The sequence below is a fragment of the Lepidochelys kempii genome, chromosome 2, assembly GCF_965140265.1.
Source record: "Lepidochelys kempii isolate rLepKem1 chromosome 2, rLepKem1.hap2, whole genome shotgun sequence".
NCBI classification, from domain to species: Eukaryota; Metazoa; Chordata; order Testudines; family Cheloniidae; genus Lepidochelys; species Lepidochelys kempii.
In genome coordinates, this window is record NC_133257.1 from 239,210,697 (window position 1) to 239,225,551 (window position 14,855).

The following is a 14,855-nucleotide window of genomic DNA, read 5'->3' on the forward strand; positions in this document are numbered from 1 at the left end:
TGCCACCATTTGTTTAACTGAGGGAATGTATCTAATGACAGTTACTACTATTTAAGGAAATAGGTTCCTATACAAAATCCTGTGGTTTCGATGTGATCCTTTTATAGGCATAAAGAGATTTTTCCACATCTCTCTCTTTCATTTTTGTTTCACTCAAACCAGGCCTTCAAACAGATAGTTCCAGAACACCAAGCCGTGGAACTGGACATTCTGCTCCTGTTATTGCTATGAGAGATGAAATGTCCCACCAATTTACCAACAAAGGCCACAAGGATGCACTCTGGACCAAGCTGAGGTCAGTAGAGTTATCCTAGATTTTACAGCAATGTAAGAGGGAGCAGAATTTGGCCATATTTATCCTGATGGGTTTTGAACTGGAAATACCTCATCATTATCACAAATCACATAATTTGATTAACAGAATAATATTCTATATGGCAAGATCTGTTACAGAACATAAACATAAGCAATTTCTAATGAATGACTGATTCTCAGTTCCTTTACAAATGCCAGTAACATGGACTGGTTAAGGTTAACTATAGGTTACCCTATAAATACGAACACTGCTTTTTAGAGTGATTCATTACTGATGTCTTCCACCTGAGTTTAAGAGGCCAATGACTCCCTTACACCAGTTTTACACCTGTGTAGTTCTACTAACTTCCAAGTGGCTATTTCTGATTTACACCAATGTAAGTAAGAGGGGAATCAGGCGCTGAGTGTTTAGCCAAAGTTCTGGAAATAACACGAACTTTACACAATTTAGAGCTTTATCGAGATCTTTAATGTATTACAGCATGCTATATAATCATATATGGTGCTGGCACACAGTTACAAAACAAAGATTTACTGAGTTCCAGTAGCCGCTCAGTGCCAGATGAGTATTATCTCATCACATACATATGCTGTGCAAAGATGCTGGTGCTAGTATTTTCCTTCTCTACTGCAGAGGCATGCCTGGTACCACCAGTTTGTGCTGACATAAATAATAACCTGTCCAAGCATCTCCCAAATCAAGTGCTTGGGGAAGGGGCAGACACAATGTTTCAGAAGGAAACATAACTGGAGTTCATTCACTGATCTGGCTTTCCAATTATATAACTTTATCTTGAGTAAGAGGTGAGAGCAAGAGAGTCATATACAAATTAATTGCATCATTCTATTAGATTGCTTATGCATTTCTTTTATTGTGGTAATTTATATGAAACTATGGATCTTTGTTTCTAGTACAAACCCTTCTTTTCAGTGAAAGACTCTGAACTAAATGCCTGTTTCCTTTGGAGACCTGAGACTTGATTTCCTGCTCACTTACATCAGTATTACACTGGTATAACTATTGACTTAAATGGAGAAGCTCCTGATTTACCCCATTCTGAGTGGAGTATCTGGGATTTCAGTCCTGACTCAGAGTCATGGGTGGGAAAGATTTGAATGGCCTCAACCTAAACTTTAATCAGAATTTCTCCCTATTAGAAACCTCCACACATATTGATATGATTGAGATATGCCTAAGATTGGTATAGCAGTATTACCACGCTAGCTGCTTCTTGAGCCCCTCCTCATGGCCAGAGGTTGCTCTGCAGATGACTTGCCTCACTTTCCTTTTCTTTGAGGGGCTTCTTAAATCAACTTAATACAGGCTTTCTTGAATGCAGTGACAACAGCCCTCCTTAGGGCATGGTTTATTACACTAAAGTTCAAAAATAAACCCAGAAGTCTTCTCTCCAACCTTAAGCTGGTCACAGCCCCAAACTCCTCTGGTGTCTCAGGGTCCTTCCTGCCTTAGCAGGTTACTCCCAGCCCTTCCTAGCTGGAGCAACTCCCCTAGTCTCAGGGTCTTCCCTGCAGGAGCCTCTCCCATGTTCTGCAGTCTCTCTATACTTCCTGAATACTTTTTCCCCTCCTCCTCATTCTCTCCCCCACAGCTTCCTATTGCTCTTTATGGGAGGATCAGCTCTTCCATACTCAGCCGGTTCTATTCATTAACCACAGACCTCATCCCAGGTGTATGAGGCAGGCTAACAGGCTGGGGATGGCCAGCTCCAGGTCTCAGGGCCTTAAAAGGGCAGGCCACCCCAGCACAAGCAGGAAGTTTCAGACCAGGATTGAGGTGTATTGGTAGAAGTAGGATCCAGAATGGAACAGTGCCTGCCCACACAGGGACAAATTCAATGGTGTTATTCCAGATTTATACTAGTGTAAGAGTGGTTCATTGTGCTTAGTTCTAGCCAATGAAGAGCATCAAATTCACACAGGCAGAAGTGACTCCAATAGAATTATTTACTTTGAATATACCAGTAAGTATTATAAACAACATTTTGGTAACTGTTTAATGTTTGTACACCGATAGTTACAGGCTTACTTGTATCTCTAGTATATAGTCAGCCCCTGTTCACTGAGTATTGCAACTTGGGTAGGAAAACTAGCTCCAAGCGTAAAGTTGGCTTAAAAGGATTCAAGCACAGAATGATGCTGCTAATAGTTGGTGGTTATTTTTTTCACCCTGATAGTACAAAAGGCAGCCAGACGTATCTGGTATGAAAGTGGGACAGGTAACTAATATCACTAAAGATAAGAGTCCCTGTCCACTTAAGAGCCTGCATCAGAAACACTATCAATTGTAATTCAGTAATTACATTTCTCTTATCACAAGTTTATTTCTCAGGCATGCCAGAATTTCTGGGTGTGGTTCTCTTATTTATACCAGTGCATATCAGGTGTCATTGTTTTCACTTGTACCATTAGTAATTTTGTAAAAGTTGCAATGACAGTATATTTCTTCACCACAACTGGTAGCTTCTCAATTAAAATAAAACACAAAAGATAATAAATAAATAAATAAATAAAACACACACACCCAACCATGTTTTAACTTCCTGTAGTTTTCACTGGAGACTGGCTAAAGGTAACAATGCACTTAAAAATAGGCCCTATAATAAGACTGTACAAGCAAGTGTTAAGAGTTGCACAGGAAAGATGAAAGGACTAATACTAAACATGTTAAAAACCTAATGTGTTTAGTTATCTCATGTAGCCTTAGATATTCCATCAGCCAAGGGTTCTTCTGTAACCCTGCTGATTTGTGGCTAGCTTGTGCAGTGTGTTAGAGCAGAGGGGCCAGGACCCCACAGCAACAGCAGTCTCCACGAAGAATTCTTCTGTATCCTGTGACCTCAGCCAGATTCCTTCTGGGCATCATCCATGGTGCATTCACTTTGCCACTCTTGAGGAGGGCACAGCACATTTCCTTCTCTGAGCCCAGCCAGCTCTGTTAGATTGTGTGCAGACATGCTTTCACTCTGCCATCTTTTAGGCATCTAGCACTTGTGGGAATGATAGAAGGGAGAAGATCCTACACAACCCAAAAAAAGAGAAGAGTGAGCCTCAGCAGAGAAAGAAGAAAGAAGAAAATACCTAGTGCCCTCCCCAACTATACATATAAAAATGATGGGGTCTAAATTAGCTGTTACCACACAAGAAAGAGATCTTGGAGTCATTGTGGATAGTTCTCTGAAAACATCCACTCAATGTGCAGTGGCCGTCAAAAAGCAAACAGAATGTTTGGAATCATTAAGAAAGGGATAGAAATTAACACAGACAGTATCATATTGCCTCTATATCAATTCATGGTACACCAACATCTTGAATACTGTGTGTAGATGTGGTCGCCCCATCTCAAAAAATATATACTGGAATTGGAAAAAGTTCAGAAAAGAGCATCAAAAATGATTAGGGGTATGGAACAGCTTCCATATGAGGAGAGATTAATAAGACTGGGACTTTTCAGCTTGAAAAAGAGACGACTAAGGGGGGATATGATAGAGGTCTTTCAAATCGTGACTGGTGTGCAGAAAGTAAAGAAGGAAGTGTTATTTACTCCTCCTTGTAACACAAAAACTAGGGGTCACCAAATGAAATTAATAGGCAGCAGGTTTAAAACAAACAAAAGGAAGTATTTCTTCACACAATGCACAGTCAACCTGTGGAACTCCTTGCCAGAGGATGTTGTGAAGGCCAAGACTATAACAGGGTTCAAAAAAAGAACTAGATAAGTTCATGGAGGATAGGTCCATCAATGGCTATTAGCCAGGATGGGCAGGGATCCAGGGTTAATCGGTAGGTGGACTGCAAAATCTTTTTATTTGTTTATTATCATTATTTTTGCATTATTTTCTCTGGAGTCTGGACCTTGACTATACCTTGACCAAGAAATTTGGACCTTGACAAAAAATAATTGATTACCCCTGGTTGTCAGAAGCTAGGAATGGGCAACAGGATGGATCACTTGATGATTGCCTGTTCTGTTCATTCCCTCTGAAACACCTGAGATTGGCCACTGTTGAACGATAGGATACTGGACTAGGTGGACCATTGTCTGACCCAGTATGCCTGTTTTTATGTTCATGTACCCATAAAGTGTTGGCCAAGGTCTGTCCCTTTATCTTTCCCCTCCATTATGAGTAAACATGGTACAAATCGCAGCAAGGGGTAATTCATTTTAGAGCTGTGTCAAACTATGCCTTTATGTAAGCTTTTGGATAGCCTAAAGGACAACTTCCTTTCACACACGACTTAACGATTGTGTTCAATGCAGTAGAATAATTTCCATCCTGGATTTACCCTGATATCAATTAACACCTCAAAATGCCACAGATAGGAAAGGATTAAACTTCTTTTTTCTTTCATTGTTTCTTTATTGCTTTTACAAACAAATATTTTATCTTGTGGTCTTCGCAATTTAAAAAATGCATATAAATTAATTTGCCAGTTGTGTGGCTAATTGGTCTAGGACACGCACTTCCTTTCAAGCAGACCTCTATTAACATGTAAATTACATGTTTACCCTGGCTCCTTTCTTTCTGTGATCTTAAGTGGGGAATGCAGTGTTTGGATTAAAGATTGTTAGAGAAATCTCAACATCTACAAGATTATGAATACAAATAGATGAGGTGACATGAATATCAGGTGAGATACTGGACAGCTGGGCTATGTGCCCCATGGCTTTATATCTCAACATTAAAGCCTTATGGTGCATCCATTGGTTTATTAGCAATGAGTGCATATCTCCAAGGGTAACCATCACACTTTCTACCTCCCTATACTGAAAAGCAAATGAGAAGCTTTCTTCAGCAGGTGGTGCAGCTTCTGGATCAACTTCAAGGGGAACCCAAAGAAGAATAAACTGTAGCAATCCAGCCCAGAGGTGATGAAAGAACGTTGAATCCTCCATATTGGGGAGCAAAGCTGGTCAAAAAATGTCCCTGCCAAAAAGTGGGATTTAGTCAAAAATGATGCTTGTTAGAGGAAGATGTTGCTTTGGATCAAATTTTCCATTGAAAAATTTCAAAGTGAACTGAAACTACAATTTTAATTTAATTTCACATTTAAATTTACATTTTGTTTCATATTTTGAATTTTTGTTTTTCCCCCTTCTCCCTCTTTTTGCCACCGAGTTCAATACAATAAATAATGTACAAAGGTTTTTCTTGTTTTTTACATTTTTCTATCTTTCCTTTTTGTTCTTTTTACACTGCAACTTTTCAAAACGGCTCCAACGTTGGAAAACTTGCAGAGTGGCAAAGGGAAAAAGGAAAGCACTGTAACTTTTCCAAAGCTGATGAAGTTTTAAAAGTTAGAGTGGAAAGGGGGAGGTGGAAATAAATAAACAAACACTATTCAGCCTATTGACTTCGGTAGTGAAAAGGCAGAATAGGGAAAATGGCATGCACTGTAATACAGCTAAATGTAAATATAGACATCTAGGAACAAAGAATGTAGGCCATACTTTCAGGATGGGGGACTCTATCCTGGGAAGCAGTGACTCTGAAAGATTTGGGGATGGAGAGGCATAATCTGTTGAACATAAGCTTCCACTGTGATGCTATAGCCAAAAGGGCTAATGTGATCCTTGGATGAATAAACAGGGGGATCTTGAGTAAGGGTGGAGTGGTTATTTTACCTCTGTATTTGGCACTGGTGTGACTTCTGCTGGAATATTGTGCTCACAATTTAAGAAAGTTGTTGAATAATTGGAGAGGGGTCAGAGAAGAACCACAAGAATGATTAAAGGATTAGAAAACCCGCCTTATAGTGACTGAGCTCCTTGAGTCTATTTAGCTTAACAAAGAGGAGGTTAAGGGGTAATTTGATTACAGCCCGTAAGTAACTAGATAAGGAACAAATATTTAATAGTGGGCTCTTCAATCTAACAGCAAAAAGTATAACACAATCCAATGGCTGCAAGTTGAAACTAGACAAATTCAGATTGGAATTCAGGTGGAAATTTTTAACAGTGAGCGTAACTAACCATCGGAACAATTTACCGCAGTTGTGGTGGATTTTCAATCATGGACGATTTTTAAATCAAGATTGGATGATTTTCTAAGATATTTTGGGGAAGTTCTATGGCCTGTGATTTACAGAAGGCCAGATGAGATTATCACAGTGGTCCCTTCCAACCTTGGGATCTATGGAAAAACAAAATCCAGAATTTTTTTAGTTTTCAAAAAAAAACATTTGAATCAAATATTATCAAAATGCAAAATGTTGGATGGAAACATTATGTCTAGTTTTCTGGGATACGTGAAACATATGAAAAATGTTGAAAGAAAATTTCTCACTTTCTGAGGGGAAAAATGCATTTTTGACCAGCTGTAGTGGAGAGAAAAGAATTAACTTTTCAAGTAGCCAAGAGACGGTGATATGGTAGCCAGTCCAGACTAAGATGAGCTTCTGTCTTGAGGGAGTAGGCCGGAGTCTTGTCTTATAGATTTTAAGGTCTTTGAACATAGCAAAAGTGGCCTCTAAATTCTGACTTCTCTGAAGGGGATAACACCCTGTGCCCCTCAACTCCTCCAAGTTAGAAAGCAATGAACAATTTTTTAAAAATTGCTGCAGATAGCATCATGCTTTCTTCAAGTCTCATGTGCAGAACTGTTCCCTTTCTCTGCTCTCTTCAGGTGCTAGAGACCAGCACAGAAGGTCAAAGGCTGAAACGGTCACAGATTTTTACACTCTGTACTTCTACACTCCCCTTTCCTCCTCCCCCTCTATTGTGTCATTTAGGCACCGCTCTGCATTGGGTTGGGGTGGAAACCCAGCAGAGGCAGAATTCCTTTCAGAACTCCCTGGCATACATACATGGGTGCTTCATAGAATCACAGAATATTAGGGTTGGAAGAGACCTCAGGAGGTCATCTTGTCCAATCCCCTGCTCAAAGCAGGACCAATCCCCAATTAAATCATCCCAGTCAAGGCTTTGCCACCTCTAAGGATAGAGATTCCACCACCTCCCTAGGTAACACATTCCAGTGCTTCACCACCCTCCTAGTGAAATAGTTTTTCCTAATATTCTCCCCTATCCACCTTGTCTGCTCTGCTTGTCAGTGCTTAGGGGCAGATCCATAACTTCATCTCTTCCACACCCGCTATTTCAAGGGATGCAGAGAGGGAACAGTTCCTGGACTCCAAAACAGGTAGGGAATGCATCTGTGCCTGGCTGCCACTCAGAGGCACCCTATCCCCTTCCTTGCATACCCTCAGAGCGGTGTGGCACAGCCCGGTCCCCAGAAAGCTTATTGCAACCAAACAGCTTTCTCAGTTGTTTGAGTCCTCTCATTATTTCAGTCCCACCCTAGCGAAGATTTGAATTATTACTTTGCCAGCAGCACATACTGTATGGCCTTTCTTTATTAACGCTCAAGATTAAGTCTTAGGTGACGATGTGCTTTCCAGGTTGAAATTCCATTCTAAATGATAAAGCCATAAGGGCTCTAACAGTGAGAAACTGAGATCAGGTTCAACTGGAGTGTTAACGTCAAGTCCACCTAAGCTGGAGTTAATAAATAGCTCAATACTGGAAAAGACAAAGACTTTTAGAAAAACCCAGTTGAATATTTATAACCATAACCAAGTAGGACAAGTCCTGTTGGTGTTTACCTGTCAGAATTTCTAAGATACAGGGCATCTTGCAATGGACTGGCTTGTGTTCACCATCCTCCTTTGCTGGGGGGGATATGTCAGATTGCTCACAGGTAAGCTCTACTGGTCAAGCTCACCAGTTAATTCTGTTACCAGTGCCACAAATGTGCAGTTAGCAGCTGATCATGGTATCTGCACGAGACACATTATGATGTTTTAAAGAATAAGGCAGACAAATGCACATACACAGAACTAAGTTTTCAAAGGGCCTAGGGTCTGTGTGTGCACATCTGCCTGCACACACAGTAATCAGGAAACTGCTTACTTAGGTACGCACTTTGGCTGCGTCAATCTGCGGTTTGGAGGCCTGAGCAAAGGTTGAGTGTGCAGAAAGTGGGGGCTGTAGCAAATTGCGGTACGATTATGATGGGTCCCACGCTTCCTCTTCTTGGAGGGGGTTCAGGATGCAGTTTCCTGCCCCTGAACTAGGGTATCTACGGTCCCACTAGTAACCCAGAGAAGGGTAGTGGAGAGGGAGGGACCCGAGCCCACCCTCTACTCTGGGTCCCAGCCCAGGGACCCTAGGGATAGTGGTAAAGCACTTGAACTAGTGCTTCCTTCCCCTGGGCTACTTCCTTCTGCTCTTCAGCTTGTGGGGCTTCCTGCCCTCCCTTTGCACAAGCTGGGTGTCTCTTTACCTAGGGTCTTGGTCTTCTAGCCAGCCACGGCACTTCTCTAAACTCTCCTCTACTTCAACTCCTTCAGACTGCTCTCTGCTCCAACTCTTTCCCCTGGATGATTGAATCAGGGTTTTTATTTTATCAGGTGACTAGCTTCAGGTGCTCTAATTGGCTTCAGGTGCTTTTAATTAATCTATAGAAACCTTTCTTCCCTCTACAGGGAATAAGGCTTCTCCTCATGCTGGGATTTACATATCTCTCCTAGATCACTCTCCTGCTGCCTTCTGGCCATGCTGAATCACAGGGCCCTTTAAAAACTGGGCCCACGTTCATGCTGGCAGCCATTCACCAAAGCAGCAGCTGCTAGAAATGACAGTGGCATCCAAAATAATAAGGTGAGCTGATAATTATGACAATAATCCAATAGAATCCCCTGGGTTATTTTGTTTGGTTTCTTTCAGTGAGTTTAGTGCAGGTGAATTTTCATTGCCAGGCTGGGGGTCCCGGAGACTGGAAATCTCTGTTGGCCTACAGAGCAGAAACAGCACAGGCACCAGCGTGACAGTCCCCTTGCTGTCCTGCCTCAACCCCCCATGGGAAGGGTCAGCCGCGGAGCAAAGGCAGTGCGTTTCCCCCATCCATTTAGCCCGCACTCTCCCTGCTGAGTCTGCCAACAAGAATACCTGTTCGTGCCAATTGCGGTGGTAGTTTGTTATTTATGGATGCACGCTCACTAGGAGCTGGAATCTGTGGGACAAAACCTCCTGTGGGGTAAAGTGGTGTAGCTCCTTCGGCTTCAGTGAAGTTTACCCAATTTGCACCAGCTGAGGATCTGTTTCTAGTTAGCAACGCTCTCTGATTTGTTTTTAAACGTATATCTGATCTTTGCCTCTGTGATCTCCTCAGCCCTGGCACCCTCGCTGTTTCTGGTGGAGAATGACAACCGTTCCAACAGCGCTCTGGGGCAACAGCCGCTTTTATCCTGATGGTGTAGCAGGAGAGTGCAGTGGTGTTGAAATGCACTCCCAGGAGGCTTTCCTCTTTCTAGCGGGCTGTCATTAGGGAAGTGCACCCTTTGACTGATGTTTCAATGCCCGAGTGTGTCCAATTATCACAGATGTAATTCTTACTGGTTTTGCTGTCAAGGTGGAAGTATAATCTCGCACCTCATAAGCAGCAGGACCTGCTGTACGTGCTTGTTCTTGTCCTCCCTGCCATGCGTTACATCCACCTCTTGGCTCTGTGTAGAATCATCTTGTTGACTGGAGGGCGCATAGTTTGGCGACACTGTTTTATTAAAAGATGAGTGACTATTTTCTCCAGCCTTCAGAGAGTGCAAAACATCTGTTGCTTCACAGATCTGCCTTTGTACTATTCCAGTTAGATTTGTGTACTGTACAGTGGAGACCACTGAAAGGTGAAATCCCTGCAGGGACGGATTTGTGAGATTCTGCAGGAAATTGGTATTACAAGTAATTGTTTCCTGCTGAGGGATCTATCAGAAATTCACAGAAAAGCTACACTTTTCATCAGTCTCCTGTAAAGAGTACCTAGAAAACTAAGGTTCACTTACTCTGCAGTTATCCTGTGGTGCACACACATGACACTCTGTATGCACTCCTGTTACAGTGGTTATCTGTCTAGTTATGACTAGCTATGCTGGGGTTGACTTGTAAAGATATAATAATGTTCTGTAAATTATAAATCTGCTTAAATGGCAAATGAGGAGAGGCTGGATATTTAGGACCCTCTGCGCTAGGACTTTGTCAGCTGGTATTGGCTAATGCTACCTACCTTTAGTGTGTCAGATTACAAAACCTTCTTCTAAAGTTAAAACAAAATGTTCTGTCATTTAAAAAAAAAAAAGTCCTCTCCTAGTCACATAACGCTTAGGATGTGCCACCTTCATTCTCAAAGAGATCAGCTGCAGCTCAACTTTCTTCTCTGATTCCCACTAATTTCATAATGTGCCTGATGTTTCCTCACATTAACATGATCTTATTTAAAATGAGAAGGCACTCACATGATGGCATATATGACAGCTTTGCAGTAATACTGATTTCTACCTGTATGTAGAGTTCAGTGTAAATGCTGGCTTATCCCCCTCAAGAATCCAGTTGTTGCTTTAACCTGTGATAGTCCTGATAGACTATTTTGAGTCAGAGTAATGTTAACTGTAGATGGGAGCTTGCATCCTGGTGTACTCTGTCCTTCCCTCACTCCCTGTAGATTTGCAAAAGTAGGCCACTGCCAGCAGCTGGTTTGGGTGCGCCATCTCCATTGAATGTGGGCCTTGTATTATTCATTTGGCTGTGTGACAGCTCTAAACTTGAAGCAACTGAGACTTTGAACTAGATAAAAGGAAATCTCTGCTATAATTATTGCAATCAGCAAAATACCCAGTGCGTTGTAACTATTTTTGTAATACAAATACTTTGCCGTTTCGAACCTAAGTAAAACCTCTGTGTTTGGCTTTCCAATAAAATTGCTACTTGAACTGCTGTCACAGGGGTTGAAAAATATATAAACTCCTGAAACCATGCTTGCTAGCTCTGCTGCTCCTCCAGTGCCAATAATTTCAGGAGAAAGGATGGTCCCTTTGATACATGCATTGTAGTGCAACTGGAGTATAGTGGCCAACTACAGGAAACATACAGTATACCGCACGTATACAGACGGACAGCCAATTTCTCTTCTGAGACACTCACAGTAGTGGTCATCTTCAGTATTCTGCAAACCTATATGTGCAGATTTCCTGCTGATGTCAAGCAGGAAACATACACACATAGGCAGAGGAGACACTACATTAGCACATTACTGTGCAAGACTGAGAGCAGAACTTTTCCTTCTTCCATCATTCCCATATTTAAAGAGTTTCTTCATCCTTCTTCTAATTATGGTGCTGATAACATTGTAACTTGTGGTATTTAATTTTTAAATGGAAACTTTTACTTCTAAATCCTGGATTTACTTCTAATTCCTTTTTGAAATGTATCTCCACATCTGCATGCTATTCTTTAAGGTATCAATATGAGAATGCAGTATAGGGAGGGAGGGATTTTTTCTTTGTGGTGTTGGTGTAACTCGCTGAAATTAAGGATGGATGCATTTTTTCGAGAATAAGCATTTGACTTTAAAGTTATAAGCCTCTGATTGCAAACCTAAGTTTACCTGCCAGCAGATCAGTTCATCTGGTGGCTTGTTATAACCATTGCCTGACATCACCAGGAATAAGCATGTTAAATAGATTAGGCCTTTTACAGTCTAGCACGGATTTAGGTAAACTGCATTAAAGTTTGCCAAACAGAAGGGTTTGATGAGAAGAACAGATTGTTCATGTGGAACCCTGCGAGAGACAAATATTTGAGAAGTGCAAGAGTGTCTGTTACATGGACCCCTAACTGCTTTATCACATGAGAGAAGAATCTAGCCAAGTGTAATGCACTTATAGCATAAGAACTTGGTTGAAAGATTTTTGTCAGATCACCCAAACAGATATTTCATCTCTAGCAAAAGGCACTGCCATCAAAATAGATGAGTTCCCGACACACGTTTCTCAACTGCTTATTTCTCTGTACGCCATGCATAAAGATAATTTGTTTTTTGTATTCGGAATTAATTCAGTGCAGTGAAATGGTGAGGTACTCTCTCTCTCTTTGTACCTGGATTTTCATAACTTTCTTATTATTTTTATGTCTAGCTTGAGGGGAGAGGAATATGGATGACAAATTCAGCATCACATTGGGATGCTTGGTTAACTTAAAAAAACTATGTAGGGCTAAGAATGAGTTTGTATTTCAGAGTAACAGCCGTGTTAGTCTGTATTCGCAAAAAGAAAAGGAGTACTTGTGGCACCTTAGAGACTAACCAATTTATTTGAGCATAAGCTTTCGTGAGCTACAGCTTATATTGTGCTTCTAGTCTCTTGTGTGTTTGTTAGAGATTCAACACAGGCCTGCTCAAATCATGAGAGAAAAAATTAATAATAAACACTAAATGCTTAAGTCAGTTAATGGAAATTTTTACGTTTTGGGGGTTTTTTTGTTTGGTTGTTTTTTTTAAAGGAAATGTTTGTGGTCATCAAAAGCGCTAGAATGGCCTGCCTGGTAACTGAAGTCCTCTGTCTAGTCACAGGGCAAGCAGCAATGTAACCTCTCCAAGCTGCCACATTTATGTGTGTCAGTCCTAATCTGGAGTACCACCACTAAGGCTACGAGGGTAGTTCAATTTCCACACCATTCACTCATTACCGTTTCTTCCCCGAACGGGGGAAGTCCCGGATGACTGGAAAAAGGCTAATGTAGTGCCAATCTTTAAAAAAGGGAAGAAGGAGGATCCTGGGAACTACAGGCCAGTCAGCCTCACTTCAGTCCCCGGAAAAATCATGGAGCAGGTCCTCAAAGAATCAATCCTGAAGCACTTACATGAGAGGAAAGTGATCAGGAACAGTCAGCATGGATTCACCAAGGGAAGGTCATGCCTGACTAATCTAATTGCCTTCTATGATGAGATTACTGGTTCTGTGGATGAAGGGAAAGCAGTGGATGTATTGTTTCTTGACTTTAGCAAAGCTTTAGACACGGTCTCCCACAGTATTCTTGTCAGCAAGTTAAAGAAGTACGGGCTGGATGAATGCACTATAAGGTGGGTAGAAAGTTGGCTAGATTGTCGGGCTCAATGAGTAGTGATCAATGGCTCCATGTCTAGTTGGCAGCCGGTGTCAAGTGGAGTGCCCCAGGGGTCGGTCCTGGGGCCGGTTTTGTTCAATATCTTCATAAATGATCTGGAGGATGGTGTGGATTGCACTCTCAACAAATTTGCGGATGATACTAAACTGGGAGGAGTGGTAGATACGCTAGAGGGCAGGGATAGGATACAGAGGGGCCTAGACAAATTGGAGGATTGGGCCAAAAGAAATCTGATGAGGTTCAATAAGGATAAGTGCAGGGTCCTGCACTTAGGACGGAAGAACCCAATGCACAGCTACAGACTAGGGACCAAATGGCTAGGCAGCAGTTCTGCGGAAAAGGACCTAGGGGTGACAGTGGACGAGAAGCTGGATATGAGTCAGCAGTGTGCCCTTGTTGCCAAGAAGGCCAATGGCATTTTGGGATGTATAAGTAGGGGCATAGCGAGCAGATCGAGGGATGTGATCGTCCCCCTCTATTCGACATTGGTGAGGTCTCATCTGGAGTACTGTGTCCAGTTTTGGGCCCCACACTACAAGAAGGATGTGGATAAATTGGAAAGAGTCCAGCGAAGGGCAACAAAAATGATTAGGGGTCTGGAACACATGACTTATGAGGAGAGGCTGAGGGAACTGGGATTGTTTAGTTTGCAGAAGAGAAGAATGAGGGGGGATTTGATAGCTGCTTTCAACTACCTGAGAGGTGGTTCCAGAGAGGATGGTTCTAGACTATTCTCGGTGGTAGAAGAGGACAGGACAAGGAGTAATGGTCTCAAATTGCAGTGGGGGAGGTTTAGGTTGGATATTAGGAAAAGCTTTTTCAGTAGGAGGGTGGTGAAACACTGGAATGCGTTGCCTAGGGAGGTGGTAGAATCTCCTTCCTTAGAAGTTTTTAAGGTCAGGCTTGACAAAGCCCTGGCTGGGATGATTTAATTGGGGATTGGTCCTGCTTTTGAGCAGGGGGTTGGACTAGATGACCTCCTGAGGTCCCTTCCAACCCTGATATTCTATGATTCTATGATTCTGTTGAGACTAATAAGGATGCCAAGTACTAAGGCCAATTGTGGTGCTGTTTGTGATAAGGAAACCGTTGAGAAATAGAGGGAGACCATAGTTTAAGGATCAGAAAACAAACTCCTCTGTTCCTTGCTTTTCTAAAAAAGGAGGAAATTAAGAGGAAATTAAGACGCGCAATTCTTCATTCAGGTCATTTTTGCGTTGCTTTTGTAGTATAAATAGTATTGTGTGCATGATCACACATGTGCTCTTGGATTCCTACAAGGCACAACAAAAGAAGGACGTAGTAAGAAGATGTAACTGTATTTTAATTTCCTGGTTTTAGTGGATTTAAGTTAGATCTTCAGTGTTGTTAATTTTATTTGCAGTGATAATTTGTTCAGGTGTTGCTTATCTATCTCCCCAAACTTTCTTGAATGCACACGGGGGTCTTAACTACTGTTTTGGCCCAGAATTTCCTTCTAGGCTCATGTCCATTTTGGAATATTCATGGGTTGAAGGGAGCTGAATAACCTTTCTGGGGTCAAGTATGAGAGGGGTAGCCGTGTTAG

The 14,855-nt window shown here is 41.9% G+C and overlaps 1 protein-coding gene across 3 annotated transcripts in view; it reads left to right on the plus strand.

Annotated features, from left to right (window-relative positions):
* Nucleotides 1-14,855, plus strand: part of JCAD (junctional cadherin 5 associated) — a 192,417-nt gene that overhangs the window by 124,878 nt on the left and 52,684 nt on the right. For 2 of the 3 annotated variants that reach the window (XM_073334369.1, XM_073334372.1), the window contains exon 2: nt 163-295. The exons of the other annotated variant lie outside the window; for it this stretch is intronic. The gene's annotated coding sequence lies outside the window, so the exon portion shown is untranslated. The remainder of the gene's footprint in view (nt 1-162; nt 296-14,855) is intronic. 3 annotated transcript variants of the gene reach the window in all.